Below are 26375 nucleotides of genomic sequence, written 5' to 3' on the forward strand. Positions count from 1 at the left end.
GATCAATAGAAAACTCACACGTTCTCCTTAATTCATCTGTAATACCACATGACTATCATTCCTCTGTTTACATGTTTGTATTAGAATTGCACTGTTCAGAGCAGGGGCCATATGGTACTTTTGTAACCTCAACAACAAGCACTTATCTAGGAAGTGATCAATGACTACATGGCTGTTTTATGAAATATTGAAATACAGCCAATACCAAATGTTGTTTATTGTAGAAATTTGAGGCATATGATGGCTTGTCAGTATGCTCATAACCTAGCTTCCTTAAAAAATTCTTTTATAAGATTAAATATGAATATTTTGACGGGGTATAGGCACCAGTCCAGTCTATGGCATATTTATCTGCTTCATGCAATGCCCCTCTGTATTAGACAGAGTTAAATTACCTTTTCAAAATAGATAAACAATACATTTTAGTGCACCAGAAACCTCTCACATTCAGAATTTATGACTTCATTCATGCACTGAAGTTGGGAAGTTGAGAGGAGGAAAGAATCTGGATCGTAAGGTAATAGTAAGTTTTTGTAGTGAACTCGTAATGTGCTTAAAAAGATTATTTAAAAACATAAAATGGCATTTTATCTGTCCCAGGAAACGATATTATTATAAGCCAAACTTTAATATCTATCCTGTTAATCCCATAGTTCCCAGAATTATCAACATTCAGATTTGCAATAATCCAGATTATTTAGTACGATGCAGCTTAAATATTGCTACCATTACAATTGCAGCGTTTTGGGGTTTGGTTTTTTCCAAATTCCCTCCAACCCTATTACTCAAGATTTTTTGAATTGGTAAAACTATTTCTAATCAGTGTCACCCTCTATTTTTATTGCTTTCTCGCCGAAAAGAAAACCAGAAGAATTTTCTCCCAGACAATTCTGCTTAGTTCTTTGTGAGGCTCTAATGTATTTATAGTGAGGGTGGCAGCTGCCAGCAGAACTCTGCAAAATGGGCTCAGCACACGCACAAACCACAGGGACATGTGAAAAAGCAAGGAAGTGAGAGATTTACTAACATTCGCAAACTGTTTCCTTGGCAACAGGTTCATACCTCGGGGAATACATTTGAAAGCCACCTGCAGCATCTCGAACATTTGAATCCTTTTGCACTAGGGAATGTCAGTGAGACATGTTCAACTGTGAATTTGAACAAACACTGCTCCAGCGGTAAATATAAAAAAAAAACATCCGTGGTAAATTTGGGGTCTTGATGAATTACATCAAAAGTCAATACGTTGAAAGGAAAATGAGAAGATGGGTCACAGTCAATATATGTTTGCAAGTAATTTAGTGTGAATATGATACCTTGTATTTGGTGTCTACCGCTGTTAATAAATTGAGGCAGAGTAAGGTCGACTGGATGTTGTGTGTGAATTTTAAGGATCTATTATTTTCAACTCTGTTGCACAAGCCCGCATAATAGAACAGCCTGAAGGAAAGGCGAAAAACAAAACAGAACAAAACAAAACAAAGTACCTAAACCAATAGAACTTGACCATGTCACAAAAGGGAGCATAACGTGGAAAACTTTCTGAATGGTATTACATAACAGGCAGCGTAAGTCATTTTTCAGAAGAATTACTGTAGTACCTAGAGGCCAGTTGTGTTATGGCAGTTCGCCCCTGTGACTCAGAGCCTACGGCATATAAACAATATGTTAATATGTACGTCCCTCTGAGAATTCCTGTGATTCACCGTGATGTTACTGTCTATGATAACATGTGCTTCATTAATGATTGATGGTTCTGGGAAGATTTCAAGGAAGAACAATTATTGCCTTCTGATATTAGTGGTGACCAACATAACCAGTGGCATTATCATTTCATCCCTTATCTGTAATCGTTTATCGTCCCTTAGCTGTAGACACATGTGATGATTTATATTAAAGACTGAATAGAAACCCTGTCCTCCAGAAAGATGCAATTAACTCAGAGATGCAAGATGAGGACCAGATTAGAAGAATCATATCCACATAGATGTAATTAGTCATAACACAAAGGGAATTCTATCACACGTGTTTTAAAAGGCAGCGTATAAAAGTGGTTAAGAACGTGAACACTGGAGGCAGACTACCTGAACTAAAAACTTGGTCACACCATCTGCTAGAAGTAGAAGGTACTACCAGCATCATCTATTTGGGGCGAAAATGTTGCATTGTTTTTGCCTTCATTTCATCGTCTGTAAAATTCCGATACTTTCAGAATTATCGTGAAAAATTAGTAAATTGATATTTGTGAAAAAAAGTTTTTAAATAATGCCTGTGAAATGAAATAAGGACAGCATTTTTATTAGACTTTTTCATAATGCAAGGAACAAAGGCACACTTGTATTAAAGCAGGAAATAAAGGCGTATTACTAAGATATGGAGAAAATTACAAAAATAATCTTGGCCACTGGAATGTAAACACCATAAGGGTGAGAGCTCTCCTGTGTATTAACGAATCCCCCACTTAGAATATGCATTTGGCACATTGGCACTTGATAAGTATTTGTGGAATGAATAGCATTGCAAAGCCAAACTGTCTTTCAGCTCTGCTCCCATTACTGACTACTAAGCCCCCCACAGATCCCCTGGTCGAACCCGGAAAGCAAGAATTTAATAGATTCAGCCAGTCACATTCCAGTAAAGTCTGCTTCTGTTGGGCAGAGTTTTGCAGTTAGGTTAGCTCTTGATCTGTTAGCCACTTTATGAGTGGTCCTGATTTGGTTTAGGTAACCAATACTGGTTTCGTTAGTTATGATAAGATGAGAGTCATCTAGTGTAAAGATAGTACAGGCACAGCATGCAATCTGTGTGTGAGAAAATATCAAGAAGACTGTAATAGCACCCATTTGAAGGCTTCCTAGAAAGGGACTATGTAAATAGCAAAAAGTCTACTTGTCCTATCCAAGCAAATTCATAGAACGTTATGATCTCATTTGGGAAAAGGAGAAAGCCCTCAAGGGCACTGAATAATAATGTTACTGTTGTTACACTTACATGTAAAGGAATAGTTTATAAATACTTCAACCCTCAGGAGTAGTTGTAAGAGGGATGAAACCTCCATTTAGGAGGACTTATCCCATTTTTCACCAGTTATGCCACCGAAATAAAATGGGACTAGGTCAAAACTTATGGAAAGAGCATTAGATGTCAGAGGTTGCCTGTCCCTTTGCTAATCCATTCTCCAATATAAGAAGATCCTTGAAACAGAGACGGCTTCACAATGCAGAGTTGTATTTCTGTAGACGTGAAACACAAACAAAGTCCTACTATGGCATGTATCGGTCTATAAAAACTCCTCCTCCGGGCACCTGGGTGGCTCAGTCAGTTAAGTGTCTGACTTCAGTTCAGGTCATGATCTCGTGGTTCCTGAGTTTGAACCCTGTAGCTGGCTCTGTGCTGACAGCTTGCAGCCTAGAGCTTGCTTTGGATTCTGTCTCCCTCTCTCTCTCTTTCTCTCCCCCTCCCCTGCTCATGCTCTGTCTCTCCCTCTCTCTCTCAAAAATAAATAAATATTAAAAACAGATTTAAAACTCCTCCTATGATCATTTAAATATAGTACTCCCATTTTATTTCTCACATGCACATTAACTAAATTATTTAACCAAACATCACATCTTTAATTTACTAAAACAGAACATCATAACTCAAAACTACCCCCAGTATCACTGCTAGGGTATATCTGAAGTTCAATTTTTTTTCTCAAACTTCTTTAATTATAGTCTCGTTAAAGGATTTTTGGTTCATACCTCTTTAGTACAATGATCAGCATAAGAAAAACATATTCTTTTTTTATTTTATTTTTTATTTTTTAAAATTTACATCCAAAGTAATTAGCATTCTTGCAACAATGATTTCAAGAGTAGATTCCTTAATGCCTCTTACCCATTTAGCCCATTCCCCCTCCCTCAACCCCTCCCGTAACCCTCAGTTTGCTCCCCATATTTATGAGTCTCTTCTGTTTTGTCCCCCTCCCTGTTTTTATATTATTTTTCTTTCCCTTCCCTTATGTTCATCTGTTTTGTTGCTTGAAGTCCTCATATGAGTGAAGTCATATGATTTTTGTCTTTCTCTGACTGACTAATTTCACTCAGCATAATATACCATCCAATTCCATCCACGTAGTTACAAATGGCAAGATTTCATCCTTTTTGATTGCCGAGTAATACTCCACTGTGTATATATGCCACATCTTCTTTATCCATTCATCTATCGATGGACATTTGGGCTCTTTCTATATGTTGGCTATTGTTGATAGTGCTGCTATAAACACTGGGGTGCATGTGTCCCTTCGAAACAGCACACCTGTATCCCATGGATAAATACCTAGTAGTGCAATTGCTGGGTCCTAAAGTAGTTCTATTTTTAGTTTTTTGAGGAACCTCCATACTGTTTTACCAAGTGGCTGCACCAGCTTGCATTCCCACCAACAATGCAAAATAGATCTTCTTTCTCCACATCCTCGCCAACGTCTGTTGTTGCCTGAGTTGTTAATGTTAGCCATTCTGACAGGTGTCAGGTAGTATTTCATTGTGGTTTTTATTTGTATTTCCCTGATGATGAGTGATGTTGAGCATTTTTTCATGTGTCGGTTGGCCATCTGGATGTCTTCTTTGGAGAAGTGTCTATTCATGTCTTTTGCCCATTTCTTCACTGGATGATTTGTTTTTTGGGTGTTGAGTTTGATAAGTTCTTTATAGATTTTGGATACTAACCCTTTATCTGATATGTCATTTGCAAATATCTTCTCCCATTCTGTCGGTTGCCTTTTAGTTTTGCTGATGGTTTCCTTCGTTGTGCAGAAGCTTTTTATTTGATGAGGTCCCAGTAGTTCATTTTTGCTTTTGTTTCCCTTGCATCTGGAGACGCTTTAAGTAAGAAGTTGCTGTGGCCAAGATCAAGAGGTTTTTGTCTGATTTCTCCTTGAGAATTTTGACGGCTTCCTGAAGAAAAACATTCTTTTTTATTGTACCTTGGATGCTTCTTACTTGAGCAGAGTTCTAATATGAGAAAAGAAAAGGTGTCTGTGTTATAACAGCTAAGATGGCAATTTAAAGGCACTGAAGAGGGGTGCCTGGATGGCTCGGTTGAATATCCAACATCGGCTCAGCTCGTGATCTCACAGTTTGTGAGTTTGAGCCCCACGTCAGGCTTGCTGCTGTCAGCACAGAGCCCACTTTAGACCTTCTGTTCCCCTCTCTCTGTCTCTCCCCCACTCACACTCTCATGCTCAAAAATAAATAAACCATTAAAAAACTTTTTAAAAATAAAAGTCCTTCTCTCTCTGTTCCTTCCCTACTCCTGCTGGTGCTCTCTCTCTCTCAAAAGGAAATACAACATAAAAAAAAATTTTAAATAAGGCATAGATAAAATTTCCACATAACCTTTCTGCTGCCTTCATATACCTTCTCACTAAGCTGTTTCCTTGTCATTTATCTGTACTTTGCCATTTCTCTTTTCTCCAACTGCAATTTTCTAAGCCTCTCATTTTTCTTTCCTTTTATTAGATATATCTAACAATGTAATGTATTTAAAATATATAATGTTACTAAAGGCCCCAGCAGGCAAAAAAAAAAAAAAAAAAAAAAGTGTACAAGGTGATGATTTGATATAAAGTACACATTGTGAAACAATTTCCATAATCAAGTTAATTAGCACATCTATCACATCACATATTTTCCTTTAAGAAAAACACATTCTTAAGAATAAATTGCAGAAATGGTAAAAGATACATATTGTATTAATCAGTGCTTAATAAAAGTTGAAGACTTAAAGTCCTAATTTTTATAACATCTTTGAGATGTCATTTACATATCATAATTAAAATGTACAATTCAGTGGCTTTTAATATAGTCAGAATTAAGAAACCATCATCACTAATTCCAGAACATTCTACCACTCTGAAAAGAAACTCCCCACCCATTATTACTTACTCCCCCATTTCTCCCTATCCCTCCCTTACCCACTGGCAACCACTGATCTGTGTTCTGTCTCTATGAATTTGCCTATTCTGAACACTGCACATAAATTAAATTCTACAGTAAGTGGCCTTTTGTGTCTGTTTTTTTTTCCACTTAGCATACTATTTTCAAGGTTCATCCATGTTTTAGCATGAATCAATATTTTTTTACAGCAGATTTAACCAAACACTTATCTCATAAAATGTAAAATCCTTAATAATAGTTGATTTTTCATCTCATACTTTTGAAAATTATGTCCTATTTTGTTTTCCTTGTTAAACAGAGTCTTTTAGTTGATAAGAAGACAATGTGAGATATTGTAGATCACATATTGTTCCCAGTTGTAATACGGAAACAATTCCGGAATCATGCTCTTCAGATTCTTTGGGGTTGAGTCATATCTGAATTATTAGTCAATTATAAAATTATAATATATTCAACTATTTTAAAACATATTTATTGTATACTGGAGATGTCCTAGATATTGTCCATGATATAAATACATTCACTGCTGCTTGATATGGTCATTCTAAGGCAGTAACATATGATTGTCATGTATTAGAATTATTACATAATTTACTAAGAAAGTACTCTATAGATATGATGTAGTTAACCTGTAGTCAACCTATATGCTTGGAGAGTGGGTGGTCTTCTTTAAATTGAGTATTAACATAAGAACCTGTTTAATTTGAGTACCACTATAGAAAATTTTTCAAAGACTTAGTACTTTACTGCTGAAGTAAGTATAATCCAGTAAGAGTGTAAAATTATGTTATCTGAAAAGATTAAAATGTAAATGCCAAAAGGCAATTCTTCTATATACAACTTCTATTGTATAGAAATAGATACAGAAGTATATAGGTAGCAAACATCAATGCTTAATTTACATTTCTTCTTGAATATTGAATCAATAAAGTAAATCCATGTATATCCCATTAATTAAGCCTTCTTATTACTTGGATTTGGTTAATTTAGGTTTTATATTATGTTAATATGTTTAATTTAGGTTCATGCATTTATAAGCTTTATAATTTAAGTTTTTTGGATTGGAGCTTTTTTGTTTCTAATCTCCTTGCCTTTCCTTGCCATGCTACTCATAATATGACAACTACAAAGATTTTTTTCTCTGTGAGACAAATGTTTTATGTAACCACTTAAGAATAATGGCCCAAATCAGAAAAGGCAGAATAAATAAATGACGGAAGAGTCTAAATATATTGGACATTGAATTAAAAAATGAAAGTTTGCATGAAAACAGCAAGTTAAAGGCAACTAAGAAAATATATGCTTGACACTAAAGGACTACAGAATCAGAAAGAAAAAAAAAGGAACAGCATAAATTAATATAAGGATTTCACCACAGTTATTGCTCTCAGGGGATGTTTCATGAAGAACAACAAGAACTGAACTCAAGAAAGACAACCAGCAACGCCAATCAAATTCTGTGATTGGAGAAAAAAGGGCCTTGTCAACTTGAAAGCCTAGTAATTTTTCAGTAAATAGGAAAGGTGATAAGACTAGCCATTCTACCGGGTTAAAAAACTACTTTCTGGTGGTGGGGGGGGGGGTGTGTTCAGGGACCTATTCCACCTAAATTCTTATAAGAAGCCCTGGTTTTCAAGAAACTCCTTTTATTATAGTAGAGTGCCTTCAAATTAGCATGATTTGGTACTCCAAATTAGCCAAATTGAATTCACCAGTCATGTACTGATCTAAGTCTGGAAAACTTCTTGAACCCATAAGAATAATAGCTTTTTTGAGATTCACTGGATTATTTACATCGAGAGTAATTAGGTGCTCTCTAGGACGTAAAACAATATCACTGCCATGTTTATTTCATGTGATTTACTCATTTATTGCGATAGCAACGATCCTCGTAAAATCAAATACTCTAAGATATTTGTTAGGAGTCCATACATTGTCATGTATATCATACTTATATCCAGTTTTAGCCTCATTCAATCTATCCAATCTCCCAAAGGCAACCTTGTAACTGCCAAACCTAGGGGACACTTCTATGCCTTGATTTTCATGGGCCCCTCTATGGTAGCTATGTTCAATGTAGCTCTCTTTTCTTCTCACACTGCATGTAATTCTCAGACAATTCCATCTAAACAAAAAGCTTCAACTCACACTAATGTGTGACAACTCTCAAATCAATGTCAACAATCCAGTTCACTGACCTAGGTTCTAAAGTTTTATTTTTCCATCTGTATGCCCCACAGGTGCATTAAACTCATTTCTAATGCCAGACTTAGCATAACCCAAACCATAACTTCCTTGTATTCACTCTCTCTCAGAAGTATCCCTAGAGTGTGCCATATGTTTTCAACTTCCTGAAACTTCGTCTCTGACCATCCACTCTTTGATTTAGTTGACCATTATTCTTGATAACTTATATCTGTCCCCTTTGCCATTGTTATGATTCAGATATTAATCTTTTCTCATATGAATTCCAAAACACTTCTATACTGCATGTTCTAGTCACTCTTCAATCAATCCAAAAGGTTAGTTCTAAAAAGAAAGACAGGTTTCAATCAGGTCACATCATTGCTGAAAATTCTCTAGTGGAATTCTGTTGTTGACAAAGTACTAAAAAAAAAGCCTTTCATGGTCCAGAAGTCATGCGATTCCAGCCCTGTCTCTCCTATGGGACCTACGAACACATATAGTTTGCTCCAACTATATTAAATTACTTAGAAATTTCTAAATATTACCATATTTCAGAGGAAACTTTATATGTGGCATTGTCTCTAATACACATGGTTAACACCATGCTATTATGTTTATAATAATCAGTTCCACTGGGATAGATATTATCAAATAGATTATAGAAACATACTGAAGATAGTAAATCGAAGCTTTTCTTCTGGGCTCTTTTTTTGACTTCCAAATTATTCTATATATACATATATTTCAACAGATATTCCCTACTCTATCATTGTTCTTCTTTTTTCTTTTCTTTTTTTCTTTTCTTTTAGAGAGAGAAAGAGTACAAGTTGGGGAGAAGCAGGGAGAGAGAGAGAGAGAGAGAGAGAGAGAGAGAGAGGATCTTAACCAGGATCTACAATGCTGGGCTCGGTCCCATGACCCTGAGATCATGACCTGAGCCAAAACCAAGAGTTGGATTCTCCAACAACTGAGACACCGAGGCGCACCTCATTGCTTTTCTTAACTCGTTTTTCAGACATACTGAGTTCCATGATATCAATATATATTTTTAATTTGTATATACCTATGACTAACACATCAACTAATGATTAGTAATACTCAATAAATTACTTATGAATAAATAAAATAGTGAACATATTAGACAGAGGCATAGTAGGCCCTCTGAAGTGGCAAAAGTGTAATACAAAATGCCAATTTAAACCTTATGATCAATGTTATATATATATATATATAATATAATAATAATAAAATCTATATATAAAGTATATACAATTCCTTCTCTGATTTGATTCAGCATTTAAAAACATTAAGCGGACTACAGATAGGTAAATTACTTTTATTTACCTTTCTAGCAGAATGGAGACCACAGTTAAAGAGAATACAGTAACAGAATAAATTACAAAACCAATCTCTCAGTGATGGTGTCTCCACACACCCAACCTCTCTTGGTGGAATTCTATTTTACTTTCATTAGGCATTTTGTTTCAGACATGCCCAATGGGGTGTAAGCCTCCAGAAGCTCATTACTTTAAGCATGCTGACAAATGATTGTGAAATTACTTGTGATCCTGTTTGAAATTTAAAGTAGGAACATTTTGTACCAAGTTGAGAAAGTCTTAAGCAAACAATAACTTTGGTGTAAACCTTAGAGGAACTTACGACGTGCTCTTATTTTCAATATTTAAAAGTAAATGTCGGGGCGCCTGAGTGGCGCAGTCGGTTAAGCGTCCGACTTCAGCCAGGTCACGATCTCACGGTCCGTGAGTTCGAGCCCCGCGTCGGGCTCTGGGCTGATGGCTCGGAGCCTGGAGCCTGTTTCCGATTCTGTGTCTCCCTCTCTTTCTGCCCCTCCCCCGTTCATGCTCTGTCTCTCTCTGTCCCAAAAATAAATAAAAAACGTTGAAAAAAAAAAAAAAAGTAAATGTGTATGTTCAGTACTATAACATTCCGTGTGACTTTTTTTGTTTTGGGTTTTCTGTCATAAAAATCATGATAGACTGAGTACACAGTAGGCCATGTGAGTTTTAATGTATATGCATAATAAAAAAGTACAAAAAAAAACCCTGCAACACTCCTTTTATTACATTTCCAATAGTTACAAACAGGGACCAAAAGATTGAAACTGGAGACAGTTGAGAGAATGATTAAGTTCTGAAATGATTAAGAACTCAGGTGCTAAAGTTCATGAAGTTTGGTGCAGGTCTGAGCCGTATGTCTAACTTGGTAGCTCTGTGAGTAATTATTCTATGCCTTAGTTTCCTCAGCTCTAAAATAGGAACAGGAAAAGGAACTTTTTCAGGAGTTGTAAAGCATGAATGAGATCCCACACATACTGAGTTTAGTCCAATGCCCAAATGGTTGTGTTGTTTATGGTTTTGTTTGTGTAGCAGATTAAAGCCCATACATACACAAAACACAGCTAGAAAGATAAATTATTTATTCAAAAAAATAGCTTATTTGTTTATTCTTTCTCAAACCATTTCATGGGGCCTATACTGTGCCCTCACCTATGTTAAGTATTACTGGATATTTGAGGACAAGAAGGCAGTTACTGCTCCCAGGTGGTTGATGACTAATGGGGGCCAAGGCCACGAACAATTAGATTGCACTGCAACTTTGTAAGGTCCTCGAGGACAGGGACCATACATTTGGATGTAACGCATTATCTGGCATAGACTGCACACACCAAAAATATCTGTTTAAAGAAGGAAGGGAAAAGAAGACAGGGATGAAAGGAACGAGAGGGCAAGGTGATGAGAAGAACTATTAAAGAAGATGTAAAGAAAATGCATTAAAAATGAATGAACATTTCCAGATAGTCACCCTGGAGAGAAAAGATGATATCTGAAAGTGAGTTGTAAAACATGAGGTGAGTAGCTCTGTTCAATTTAGCTCTCTTTTCATCTCACACCGCATGTCATTCTCAGACAGTCCCATCTAAACAGCTTTAAAAGATGAGGTGAGTGGTGCCTGGGTGGCTCAGTTGGCTGAGTGTCCAACTCTTGTTATCAACTCGGGTCATGATCTCATAGCTGTGGGATGGAGCCCCGCATCGCACTAGCTGCTGTCAGCTCAGAACCTGCTTCAAACCCTCTGTCCGCCTCTTGCACTCGCTCAAAAATAAATGAAACATTTTTTAAAAAGATAAAAGCTGAGGTGAAGAAATGCAAGAAAAGTATTCCAGGTCAAGGAACATATGTAATGTTGAAAAATCATAAAATAACACCGACAACTTGAGGAAGTACTGGTGGAATGGAGTGTAGGTTCGTGGGGTAGGAAGAAGAGTGATGGGTCGTGTCAAGTAAGGCTTGAAAGTCGGTGTTGCCGCAAAATTGTGACAATCCTGATAGTCGAGCTTGGCGACAAGAAGCTTTTCTTTCAGGTGATGGGAATCAAGAAAAACTTGTTATTAGAAGAGCACCTTAACGTGCTTTACTTTGAGAAAGATAATCAGGGCTTATTGGTGACGTACACATGACCTAGACAGAGTGATGACACAGAGGCCACTTACGAGGGAATTGCACAAATTAAAGCAAATTATGATCCGCCGGGCTGGATTTGGATAAACCTACACAAGAGCCAAAGATCTGTAGAGGCAGTTATTCCCCTCGGCACTTTCTCCCTCCTTCCACCTCAGGGACTATGCATACTACTTCTTGACATCTTCGGGCTACCCACTGCAGGGTTTGAAAAATTCACCCAACCCCGTCCCTTGATCCAGGAAGTGAGTCATCGCTCAGGCAAAACTTACAGGCTGAAACCAGCATCTAAGGTCAGGATGAACAGGAAATCAACACCTGGATAAACATGAGAACAAAAGGAAATAAGAAAACCAAGTAACTGGAAAGCAGGCAAGGGTACGAATGGATAAGAATAGACCAGGAGAAAATGTGAAATGAAACTGGTCCCTGGAAGATATGTCGAACATGCAGACATGCAGTAGCAAAGTATGTAAGTGGATAGAGAGGAATAAAAGAACAAGTAAATAAATTGCAAAAGAAAAATAGGAAATCCACAAAATTTGGAAAAGCAAACAAGCACATGGCACCAATATTGAGACCCTAATGACAGAGACGGCTGTCTGCTTCGGTCTCACTTACCTATTTGATTTCTGCTGGAATAAGTGTCTACCTTTCCCATGGTTCTTATGCACACACCCACACTTAAACACCCCCTCCACACATACACACACCCCACTATGGCTTACACATAAAAGGAAGTAATAAAACAACAAAATCTGTTCCAAGAAGTAGACTGGAACACCCGAACTTGCCTCTCTTATTGTTTCCTTTGTCCTGTAATTCCTGGCTTTGAACACAGGCTTTCAATAGTGTTTGTTTCTCTGGCTCTTTGGTTCCAGCTGGCTTTCACCTTACTGGGCTTCGATATTCATGAAGTTTTCCCAGAAAAAGTGAGTTCCTGCAGCCCCTCACTGGCTGAGCTCTGCCTCCCGTCCCGCTTCTAATAGCTTCACTTGGAAAGTTCGAGAAAGGCAAATCTAAGTCATGCATCTGGAAGCAAGACTGTGAGAGTACCTGGCTCAGGTGAAGGAGTGTACCTGCCAAAAGGAAAGCTTCCATCAAACAGATCCAGACAACTCAGTCTGTCCCTGACGACTAGGATAGAGTACACTCGTCTCTTTTTTTTTTTCCCTTGGCATATTTTAGATTACTTCACATATAAACCGATATCTTGCATGATAAACCCATCTAACATATTGAGCTATGATAACCCTAGAAAATATTGTATAAGCCCGTTGAAAGCAATGACTTTAAGGTGGGCGAAACATGAAGTTCAATTCTCAGCGTTCCCTGCTTCCCCAACTACCAATGACATGAACAGTACTTGCCATGGGCACTGACATCTTATGAGAAAATGGCCCCAACTATTTTTTTCTTTTCTTTTGTCTTTACTCACTATGACTTCTGCAATATGATATTTTTGGAGTGGAAACCAGAAACCAAACTACTTGTTTAAAGACGAGGTATTTTCCACGAATGCCTATATATACCATACTTGTCAAATGTAATTTAATATGAGGGATAGCTTAGAAGGGATTCCAGACACCTCTACCATGGTTGACATGAATTCTGCCTGAAAAAGATATTCTGCACCAAAAGGCAAGAAACAACTGAAATGATAATTATCGTTTTTAATTCTTACCATTGCAAAGTATTGTGCTAGCTTTCAAAAAATACATTATCTTGGAGCGCCTGGGTGGCTCAGTTGGTTAAGCATCCGACTCTTGATTTCAGTTCACGTCCTGATCTCATGGTTCGTGGGCTCCAGCCCCAAGTCATGTTCAGCACTGACAGCGTGGAACCTGCTTGGGAGTCTCTCTCTCTGCCCCTCCCCCACTCACATGCGCATGTTCACTTTCTCTCTCTCAAAAATAAATAAACATTTAAAAAATACATTATCTCATTTAATCCTCATAAGAAACCATGAGGTAGATATTAGGCTGCAGTTTTACACATAAGAAAATGAAAGCTTTTTTTTTTTTAATGATTTATTTAAGAGAGAGAGAGAGAGAGACAAAGGGTGAGCACAGAGGGGCAGAGAAAGAGGAAGATACAAAATCCGAAGTCGACTCCAGGTTCTGAACTGTCAACACAGAGCCAGAAGCGAGGCCCAAGCCCAAGAACCATGAGATCATGACCTGAGCTGACCTCAGATGCTTAACGGACTGAGCCACCCAGGTGACCCTAGAAAATGAAAGTTTTTAAAGGCGCTAAGTAAAATGCCTAAGATCACATAGCAAGGACATATGTGAAAACACACTAATAAATCATATGTGGAAAAGGCAAAGTATAGTAACGAAAAAAAGATGTCTTTAAAATTATGCATGTATATCAGCCTAAATTTTTCATTCCTTTAAATTCGTGGTGAGATTAATAGATCTGCTGGGCAGTAAGCAGTGATCTGACAACGGACTTTCTTTAAAAGGCGAAGCAAAAAGCCAATGTTCAACTTTCTCTTGCCAACTTTTCTCAAAAAAAAGAGGACATAATATTGAGTATCATCATCTCTAATAAATATTAGAATGTTATATTTTACAATTATGGATTCCTGATATTTATAAGTTAAGCTTATTTGTTCTTTTTTAAATGTTTTTTAATGTTTTATTTATTTTAGAGAGAGAGAGAGACAGACAGCTTGCGAGTCAGGGAGGGGCAGAGAGAGAAGGAGACACAGAATCCTAAGCAGGCTCCAGGCTCTGAGCTGTCAACAGAGAGCCTGATGTGGGGCTCGAACTCACAAACTGCAAGATCATGACCTGAGCTGAAGTCAGATGCTTAACAGACTGAGCCACTCAGGCACCTCAAGCTTATTTATTCTTTTTAACAAAATACTAAATTCTCCCCTGTGGCACACATCATCCTATATCCGGAAGATCCAATGGTAGATGAGGAAGCCAGTGTCCCTGCTGTCATGGAGCTTACATTCTAGTTCTAGTTCAAATGAAAGAATTCCCAGTCGGCATCAGTGATACAAAGGTTACAAAGGGCTTATATAGAGAGTAAAAGGATGGGGGAGGGGGGTTGTCAGAAGAGATGATCTCGGAGCAAGTTTAGTGGACTTCAGCTCATTTGGTCCATCCAGCCTGCATCTTGATGATTTGTGAACTATTTGTTCTCAGCGCTGAGAAATTGGGAACACATTGTTGGCCAAGGTGCCTACGCCACCTACCATAGAGGGTGGGGTCGTGGTTCCTTTCCCTCATAACTGTGATTTGTTTAAGGATGAGCACATAACCCACCTGAGGAGAACCAGAATCTCATACTTTAACAAGGAAGAAGTTCTCATTCTGGTAGAGACATTAAGCTTGTAAAAAATAGTCTGTGTCACCTTTCTAACTTAGAGGGAATTTGTCTAAGAACCAAAATGGGGAGGGGTGGGGGAGAGAGACAGAGGGAGATCTTAACACCAAACCCAACTGTGACTAAAGCCACAATCCACCTCTGCACATTTCAGTTTGGGGCCAATAAATTACCCCTAAGTTGCTTAAATTAGTTTGTCATTGGTTCCTGTATCATTATTCATGAAAGATTCATGGATTATTCACAGGTGAGATTTAAGCTTTGGCATGAATGATATGAAGGAAACAGCTGTGAAGAATATGGAGAAAATAGCACCATAGGCAGGGAAAATGGGACGTGAAAATTTCCCAAGGTAGGAAATAATTCTGTAGCTTGTTCTAGAAACTAATAGTTTTATCACCCAGTAAGAGAAGATAATACAACAATGCTTACTATCATTGATACAAATCAACATTTTACTGGAGTTCCTTGCCAATAAAGGAAGGAAGTATTAAAAATAAAGGGGGGCAGGGTAAGAAATGAGGAGATATTTGTCTTTATAGAAAATTTAAAGTACACACACACACACGCTGTTAGAACAAATAAGAGTTCTTCAGAAATTGTGGGAGAAAGATCAATACGAAGAACTGAGTGGTGTTTTTACACACCAACAATAATCTACTAGAAAATGTAATCATATAAAAATATTATATTTGTGATAGCACAAAGATAGTGTTTTTATGAACAAAATGAATAAGAGACAAGCAAAACTGCTATACAGAAAAACTGCAAAATATTATAAATGGACATAAAATAAAATGAAGAAAGTTCAACATTATATATGTTTCACTTTCTCCTCAAATTTACAAGTCTAATGCAATTGCAATCAAGGTATCCAGGGAATCTTTTATGAAGCTACTGAAGGGAAAACAAAACCTAACTCTATGCTCTTAGGGTCTATGAGTAGGCCTAAGAATTAAGTTGCCATAAAACAGATTAACAAGAGAAAAGCATACAGATACTTACATGTAATGGGAGCCTCCGTAGGAAAATGAAGATCCAAAGAAGTAGCAAGTGTTTCTTTAGTAGATTGAACAGAGTGGCAATTCTTAAAAAGTAACTAAAATGTACAGGGAGGTTAAAGGAAGATCAGAGTTATTTTAACAAGATCTATTTGTACAGATTTTTCTGGCCTCAATCCCCTGTAATAGAATGTTTCATTTCTCCTGGTACAGAGAAAGCATCTTTCATATGCTTTATTTCCTGCTTTTAGGAAGAAAAGGAGAAATCAGAAGTAGCCCTTTTGAGGGCACGTGTGTGGCTCAGTTGGCTAAGTGTCCAACTCTCAGTTTCTGCTCAGATCATGATCTCACGATTTTGTGAGTTCGAGCCCCACATCAGGCTCTGTGCTGACAGTGCAGAGACATCTTGGGATTCTCTCCCTCTTCCTCTCTCTCTGCCCCTCCCCTGCTCATGCTGCCTCTGTCTGTCTCAAAATAAATAAATACATTAAAAATTTTTTTTAAAATACATCCCCTTTGTATCTGCTGTTTGTGAAGTGCCTTTGGATCAAAATAATGTTTATACTCAATGGTTTATGTTTATGCCAAATATGCTACATGGCACATTTTCCCACCCTTCACTACCTAAATTAATTCTAAAATTCATTTGGAAAAATACAAACCCAAAAACCCAGACAATTCTGAAACCTAGCCAATCAAGTCAGAGAGTTCTTTTCTAGTATCTTGCTCAACGAGGGATCTACGACTAGGGGCATCAGAGTGTCCCAGAGGCTTGTGGATGATGCAGAATTTCACGTTCTGTCTCACACTTACCAAATCAGAATCTACATTTTAACACAAGGTAGGGAGGTGATAGGTATTCAAATTAAGGTTTTCAGAGCAATCATCATTGTACCTCCTTCCCATAGATCTAACCTTTTGGACTCTCGGATTATAAACTGGGGCTTGGGTTATATGATTTATTTTGCTTTCATTCTGTATGATTTGCTTCATATGGTCAAGGTCTAATTTAAAATTTCTAGATATGCCTTCTCTATATATAGATAAAAAAAAAAAAAAGACAAGAAATATTATCCAAACTAGCAATGTATGCCTTGAATTCTACCATATTAAAGGAACACCATATTATCTAATTATTCTCTCCTAGAAGTTATTTCCACATGAAATACAGAGAAACAAATGAAACACTAATTACTCAATAAAATGACTTAAGTTGTAGGTTAAAAAAGAAGCTAAAATATTCAGGGATGTTGTGGCTGCCCTCTAAGACGTCTGTGGTAACATACTTCCTTTCCTTCTTTATTTATTTAATGTTCCCTTTTGTGTGTGTGTGGTTGGCTTTCTTGCGGTAGTTTATGGCAGCAGCAGCAAACTTTTATTGGTTTTCGAGTTTTCCCTGCCAAAGTTCCACCTGCTGTTCCCTGTGAACTTTCATCTCTATTATCAAAAGATCAAGATTCTGAGACATTGCTTTGTTCCTTCCAGCATCAGAGCATGGCATTATTTGTAGAATGGTATCAATGTGCCTTTTCTCCTTTGCTTTTCCTTTTATGCACCTCACCTTTCTACTACCAAAGGCATGCTTTTGCCTTGAGATGGTCTAGGATGGCTTAACAAAGAATGTAAAGAATCAACAGAGTTTTATATATAAAATAAGGTTTTTAAGACTACAATAAGCATATAGGCTTAAATAAAAAGCTTTACCCCAAATAATTTCCTAAATAATATAGTAATGTCCAGGATCTGGTCAAGTTGACTGTTAGTATCTGAAACCGCCAAGGATATGTAAAAGTCACGATACGATATAAGAGGAATTCTTGCCATAAGGGAAGAGGGAAAAACTAATTCCTTCCTCTCTCAAGGAAGCATGGACTTCAGGGAGGTAGAGAGAGGGAGAGGCATGGGGTGCAAAATCCATGTCCTTGTGGGATGAATTCTCAGAAAGCGTGCATAGATTTGGGGAGGGAGATGCAATTAGAAGGGTTTGGGGTCCTATTCTTGATATAAAACTCTGAGTGGGGTACTGTCGTCTATTGTGTGGGGTGACTCAGCGCTTGCATAGGGCTTCTGCAACAGAATAAAGCTGACGTTATGGCAGAGAGAAACCAGGAAAGCGTAAAGAAGTTAGTTCTAGGTGGCCCTTGATTTCCATGTGGTATAAAAGGACTCCAGGTTACCTATAAGAAGAAGCAGGTAGGTTGAGAGCAAAGAGGTGCCCTTGGGAGATAAGACTCACAGCAGTGAATGGTTAAGTGACCCTGCAAGAGAGTCTGTGAGGTCTAGGTGCCACGTTAAGGAATGTGGATAATATCTGGAACATGATGGGAAGCCACTAAATAATTTTTCAGCAGAATACCATAGCTAGCTACATTTTGACTCAGTTGTCCAAGTTTTCCAACTCCATGTTGGCACCTGCACCATCCACATGCTGGGTTTTGGTCATTCTTAACAATTTTTGAATTTTCTATACCCTTCGCGCCACCTTGTATTTGTATGTCTCCCATTTCCTGAAAATCCATCCCCTTTCTCCACTAGCCAGGCATTCCAGCTCTTTAAACTTTGCTCAGTCACCACCTCCTCCCGGGCATCTGCTATGACACAACCACACCCAGTCTGCATCCCCAACCTGAGGACTACATTTCTCTCATCAGGGTTTCCCAAATCCCTGCAATTATCCTCAGTATTCTCTTCTAGAACTACTCTAGTGCACTGTAATTGCATGTTTTTTTGTCTGTCTGCCCTGGGCTGATCTCCTTGAAAGGCAGACGCTCTCTTTTATCTCTAAGCATTAGCATCTAACATAATGCCTGGCACTCAGTTAACACTCAATAATGACTTCTTGAAGGAAGAATTTAAAAAGGCACACAAGTTGGTAAGCAGGCCCAGTTGATTATAACTGCCTGGAAAATCAGAGTAGATTTTTCTTGGGAGGTGAAGGTGGAGGTGGAAACTAGGTCTTAGAATTCTTAATTTTTGATTTTTAATCCTTTAAAAAAATTTTTTAACGTTTATTTATTTTTGAGAGACAGAGAGAGACAGAGCATGAGTGGGGAGGGACAGACAGAGAGAGAGAGAAGGAGAGAGAGAGACAGAATCCAAGCAAGCTCCAGGCTCCGAGCTGTAAGTCGGAGCTGATCATGACTTGAGCCAAAAGTCGGACACTTAAACAACGGAGTCACCCAGGTGCCCCAATTTTTAATCCTTTTTAATAGCATAAAATTCAAGGTTCCTAAATATCTATTTTTTGTTTAAAACTATGTTATATCATTCATGGCTAAGTTAATATAGCTACATAAATGTCCAAGAATAAGTTAGTATTTTCTCAAAAATGTTACTTATGGTTGTGTTTAGTGTAATTCAGGTATCTGCCATACTTATTGGGGAAAAAAAAAACTTCAATTTCTTCTCATTGCTAAGAAGTCTGGTAAATTTTATCCATTTTCACTGTTGAAAACGCATTTTGCTGGCTTAAGCCTCTCAGCTGTAGTTGGATTTATAGAAATCTGCTTGATACGAAGGGCTTCTTCTCATAAGTTTAGAGATTTCCGTTTCACATGGCTTCTCTTTCCTGTAACTCTACGCTTCTTTTTTTTTTTCCCAAGCAAAATAGAAAACTCAAGGAGATAATAACTGCATATTCAAAATATTTGATTACTTTCATCTTCCTTGCTAATTAGTTGATTTTTTTTTCAATTAAGCATCTTAATCTCCTTATCACAGATGTTAATTACTAGGTTTGAACATTTCTTAATCTTTGTAACTTTTGCAATTTCCCCTGAGACAGAGGTTCTAGAATTTATTTCAGGGTGTAGTGAAAATCATAGACCAGAGCACAAAAGAAATATAAAGAGAGACATATAAACATACCCATATATATATACCCATATATACACACACACACACACACACACACACACGACATTTATATATAATTTTGAGGGGTCAGTTAACAAGATTTATTTATTTATTTTATTTTTTTTAATGTTTATTTATTTTTGAAAGACAGAGAGACAGGGCAGAGAGGGAGAGGGGCAGAGAGAGAGAGGGAGACACAGAATCTGAAGCAGGCTCCAGGCTCAAAGCTGTTAGCACAGAGGTGGATGTGGGGCTTGAACTCATGAACTGTGAGGTCATGACCTGAGCTGAAGTCAGACACTTAACTGACTGAGCCACCCATGTGCCCTGATAAGATTTATGTTTAAAGACACTCTACCCTTTTTTCTAAGTATTTAAACAGGTCTTTGGTATTTTAAAAGTTTTCAAATATAACCTTACATTAACTTACTTACAGATAACTGATATTTATGCTAAGTGCTAGAAGATGTATATACACTGTTATCATTTAAACCACCCAACCATTATTCTTTCTTGGAGACTTTTTTTTGTACTTGCATTAAAACTACAATTTACGTGGGGCGCCTGGGTGGCGCAGTCGGTTAAGCGTCCGACTTCAGCCAGGTCACGATCTCGCGGTCCGTGAGTTCGAGCCCCGCGTCAGGCTCTGGGCTGATGGCTCAGAGCCTGGAGCCTGTTTCCGATTCTGTGTCTCCCTCTCTCTCTGCCCCTCCCCCGTTCATGCTCTGTCTCTCTCTGTCCCAAAAATAAATAAACGTTGAAAAAAAAAATTAAAAAAAAAAAACTACAATTTACGTATCAAAATATTGCTCTGATTTGGATTTATGTAGAGGAAACTGGAGAAAATTGAGACATTAATTGTACCATATGGTAAGAATTTTCCAAGTGCAGCTCTGTGTATATCACAACCTCTTTAAAACCATGGAGATTAATTTTCCTTCTTTTAGGAAAAATTAGAGAATGATTCCACTTTATTGTTAAGTAAATTTAAAACAATATGGATAGGTTCTTTACTTTTCTACCAATATATAGAAACATAATAACAAGTGCAGTTGAGGATATGGAGAAAAGGGAATCCCCATGCACTGTTGGTAGGAATGCAAATCGGTGCACCCTTTGTGGCAAACAGTATCCATTTTCCTCAAAAAATTAAGAATAGAAATACCATATGATCCAGTAATTACACCCTGGGAGTTAACACCCACCCCCCAAATAAAAACACTCATTCAAAAAGATATATGCACACCTATATTTATTGCAGCGTTATTTACAATAGCAAGGATATGGCAGAAACCTATGTCCATTGATAAAATAATAAGGAAAGATGTAGTGTATGTGTGTATGTGTGTACACACACAATGGTATATTACTCAGCCATTAAAAAGCTTAAACTCTTGGGGCGCCTGGGTGGCTCAGTCGGTTGAGCGACCGACTTCGGCTCAGGTCATGATCCCACGGTTTGTGAGTTCGAGCCCCGCGTGGAGCTCTGTGCCGCCAGCTCGGAGCCTGGAGCCTGTTTCGGATTCTGTGTGTGTCTCTCTCTGCCCCTCCCCCGCTCATGCTCTGTCTCTGTCTCAGAAATAAACATTAAAAAAAATTTTAAAAAAAAGCATAAACTCTTGCCATTCATGGGGCACCTGTGTGGCTCAATCAGTTAAGCGTCCTACTCTTGGTGTTAGCTCAGGTCATGATCTCACCGTTTGTGACACTGAGCCCTGCATCAGGTTCCATGCGGACAGCGCAGAACCTGCTTGGGATTCTCTGTTCCCTTCTCTCTGCCCCTCCCCCCCCTTTCTGTCTCTCTCAAAATAAAGAAATAAACTTAAAAAAATAAAATAAAATCTTGCCATTTACAACCACATGGCTGGACCAAGAAACTATTATATTAAGTAAAATAAGCCAGATATGTGGAATCTAAAAAACAAACAAATGAACAAATGAACAAAAAAATAGAAACTGACTCAGTAACACAGAGAACAAACTGGTGGTTGCCAGAGAGGAAGAAAGTGACGGGATGGATCAAATAAGTAAAAAGGATTAAGATATATAAACTTCCAGTTAATAAATAAATCATGGGCATGAAAAGTACAGCAGAGAGAATATAGTCAATAATATCATAATAGAGACGCCTGGGTGGCTTGGTCGGTTAAGCGGCCAACTTCGGCTCAGGTCACGATCTCGCGGTCCGTGAGTTCGAGCCCCGCGTCGGGCTCTGTGCTGACAGCTCAGAGCCTGGGGCCTGTTTCAGATTCTGTGTCTCCCTCTCTCTGACCCTCCCCTGTTCATGCTCCGTCTTTCTCTGTCTCAAAAATAAATAAATGTTAAAAAAAATTAAAAAATAAATAATATCATAATAACTTTGTATGGTAAAGGTTGGTAACTACACTTACCATGGTGAGCATCGTATAATAAATATAATTGTTGAATCACTATGCTGTATGCCTGAAATGAATATAATACTGTATGTCAAGTATGCTGCAATTAAAAAGTTTTAAATTTTAAAAATTAAAACCATAAATATTAAAAGGCAGTAGGTGAAAAACTCTGAAACCAAGCAGAAGCTCTTTATTAACAACAAAATGTTAAAATTATCGTGTAAAGAACAGGCAAAAAAAATGCAGTTGTATTGTCTGAAATCAAAGCTACACGTCCAAATCTGAGCCACAATAAAGTCCTTTAAGTACTATCATGAGAAGCACAGACAGGTACCAAAGGCCCATCATTAGGCCCCAAACACAAAAAGACAATACAGCAATTATTTGGATTTTCTGAATTATTAAAAAAAGATTAAATTGTTCCCTAACAATTTTTTTTTTTGTTTCTGAGCTTATAAAATTCTACTGTTGTGTCCAAATGAAAAAAATATGTAAAATAATAAATTAACTATTTAGGGACTTATTCTTAAGTAGTTGGAGACACTAAAATCATTCTGTGGACCAAATGTTGAAAGACAAGAGGTAGATTTAAAGAAATTAGCGTGAAGAACAGACACTGAAGTTTACCAGAATATGCTACCTCAAAATATGCCTCTTTGGTATATAGATTATTTTGAGCTAAAAGCCAATGAGGCCGATGAACCTGGGACAAGCTCTCAACACAGGGCCTGAATTTTCCTTTAGTAAAAGAAATTCACAATTATAAAGGAAATTTTTATTTGGAAAGATGTCTCCCTCTCCCGTACCAGGTAGAGGACTTTTAATGTAACAGTATTCCAACCCATCTTAAGGGCTATCTGGCTTCAAGTTAACACACTCCTTGATTGCTGACCTCAGTCTCTTGATGGGTAATAGAACTAATTTACTTTCTTTGAGATTTGCAGACGATGGCCCCCAAGGAGTGAAAGACCAGAACTTTCCCAGCCATAAAAGCCAACAAGTCTGTTTGAAGCTGCCTCAACTTTCTGACAAATTAGCCTAACACATTCTTTTTAGGAAAATGGTTTTCCTTTCTTAGGTCACACATGTGATTTTACTGACCTCCCTTTGTGCATCTGTAGACCTGGCTCTTTTTTGCAGAAAGAGCAGAGTACTTCACATCACGGAATGAGAATCGGACCTTGCGCAACCCCTTTGCATTGGGGTAATGTCTGTAGCTGGCATAATCAAGTCTGCATGTAATCAAGAAATGTTTCTGGCCATTGTACTCCCTTTGCTGATGAACTACGCTAAACCCCTTTATAAACCCCTGGGCCAGGCTGAAACCTCAGAGTTGGCTTTTGGACAAGTCCATCTTCCCAGGTTTGCTGGTCTCCTGAATAAAGCCCAAATTCCTTTCTAATCAAAAATTCATCTTTTGAGGAAGGGGCAGCCGAACTTGGGTTCAGTAATACTAGTAACTCTTGTCCACAAGGTAAGCTCTGACTTAAATCTGCATAACAAACATTATTAAACTACCTTTGTTTACCACACTTTTACTGATGACCTTCCCATAACTTGTATCCCCTACCCAGAACCCCACGCCCCTTTCCCTTTGTTTAGCCCAAAATGGAGGATAAACAGAAGTTCTCACCACTCTTTTGGTTACTCATCACTGAGTGTTCCCATGCGTACATGTGTGGTGCACATGTTAATAAAATTCTGTTTGTTTTTCTCTTGGCAATCTGTCTTTTGCCAGTGTAATTTATAGGGCTCCAGCAATGAACCTAAGATGGATAGAGGAAAAATATTTTTTCCCTCCCCTACAAGACCAGAATGAGAGGTTTCATAATTATACAGAGTTACGTTCAATTCCAAAGTTGGAAGGAGTTCTTACTATGGATTCTGAATGTAATCTGATCCACAAAATTAAACCCTTTTGAAGCCTTCCAAAATACGAAATCCTGTTTCTGATTTGAAAAAAATGCTGACGCCACAGTTAGCCTTATATTCAGCAAACCCTGATAAAATATTTCTTTAACACTAGAAGTTCTTTAGATGAGGAGAAATTACTTTATTCAATAAGCAAGATAATTTCATCAAGTGTGGAATATTCATGACTTCCCCTTATGGATTAGTACAGTTAAACTAAGACAGTTGAAAGCCACAGCAGAGACCAAAATAAGTAGTAACTCCCTGAAGAAAAAAAAAAGCTATTTCTACCTCAGCAGCAAATCCAACAAAAAGATGAATAAAAACAAATTATAAACCATTAAAGAGGTACAAGTTAACAGGTTGAATAATTAACTTTTTTGTGGAGGGTGTTTTTGGTTTTATTATATTTTCTGGCCAATTTCCTCTTGTACAGTTGTCCTTTCCTTTGTTTACGTAATGTTAATGTGCCTCCTAGCAAAGTTCTTTGAAACATTAAAAAATAGTATACAGTATATTCATTCTGTGAGCAAAACAGCCAAGTTTTCATCTTTCTCCACAGTCCCAAGGAACTCTATCTGGAGTAAACAAAGTCATCATAGTATTTAGTTAAGCTGTTTTTGAAATTATTTTGGCCATATTTGTTAAGGAACACTTAAATTCTCTCCCTCTCTCTCTCTCTCCCTCTCTGTGTCTTAGGCTTTGAGTTGGAGATTTTCTTTTACATTTTGCCTTTACGTGTGTTGTTGATTCTGTCTGCAAATTTGTGAGAGTAGTTGGGCAAAATATTTTTCTTTTCCAAATGATGCATGGTACAGTAGAAAGAGCACAGATTTAGGAGTGACAGACTTAGGTTGAAATTCCATAATACAAAGCCTTTCTGAGTCTCATTTCCTTCATTTTAAAATTGAAAAGTATTGCCTACCTTGCGATTTTGTTGTAAGGATTAAAGATAGTGTACATAAAGTTCCCTGACACATACATGGTAGGTAAATAATATATAGTATCTGTTCTTATTATAAATTCTAACACCTATGTGCTATTCTGCTGACTTCTTTGCCCAAACAAAACTTTCAAATATATTGTGGAAATGAATAAAGGGAAGCCTTGCTAAGGCAGAGCTAGTACTGTGGGAAGGCTAGAAAGGGAAGGCTACCACTCAATGTCAATTACAGGAAAAATTGTCAATTACAGACTCCAACAGAAGTGTCCATCACAGAGCCCAGCGGAAGAATCTTCAACAGGGAGGAATCAGCAACTACAAGTCCCAACAGCAAAAGATGTATGTTGCAACTCCTACAAGACATCAACTACCCTGCAGCTCAGCCAATGGGAAACTAATGTCACCCTGAACGCTTGTTTTTCTCTAACGGACTTTTGTTCGAAACAACCCCTCTCCCCCCTGCCCAGCCAAACTTCCTCCTTCTTCTCCATAAAATTACACTTGAACTTGCTTACGGTTTTGCTGAAGCTTGCCTGTCCTGAAGTGCAATCTCTTGCTATTTCTGCATAAACTATTTTTTGCTGGTAAAGTAACTGATAGTTTTATTTTTAAGGTGAACAATACATACCTACATTCCATACACACACACACACACACACACACACACACACACACGTGTATATATATGTATATACACAGTATTTACATATTTTTTCTGCTTGGATCATATTATTAGAAATTGAAAATGCATGTATTTATGTTGACAAAACAAATCTGATTTTTACTTTTAGAAATAGTTTTTAATAGGATTTTATAGATGTGATAGCAATCCTGAATACCCTATAGCTGTAACAAATGACTTATATATTATGAACACTAAAGCAATGCGCTTCAAATGTAGGAAATACTTACAAGACCTAAAAAGCAAGTACAGAATAACTTGTTAAATAATATCAGATTGCAGTCCTGATGATCTCTAACTGGGAGACAAAATATGTTTTACAACTAATATTTCAAAGTTCTGACAATCCAGAACTGGAAGTTAACTAGCTAATGATGTCTGGACCACAGGACAGACATAAAACGTTGATAATCATGGACATTTAGTATTTGCAAAGGACCATGAGATAGAGGGCAAAAATGAAGATAATCTCTCAATCTTATAACTTACCCTAAATAGCAATAAAGCAAGTTGTTTCCCCAAAGTTACATAACAATTGTCAAACATAAAGCTGGATACTAGTTAAAGGCTGTAAAGGTAGTAGCTGTAACTACTACAGTAGAGAAGGGTCCGGGGTAAACTGAGCTCTACCTGGATTTGTGTAGAGGTAACTAGGTGTTTT

Source organism: Lynx canadensis, chromosome B1, assembly GCF_007474595.2.
Source record: "Lynx canadensis isolate LIC74 chromosome B1, mLynCan4.pri.v2, whole genome shotgun sequence".
Lineage (NCBI taxonomy): Eukaryota > Metazoa > Chordata > Mammalia > Carnivora > Felidae > Lynx > Lynx canadensis.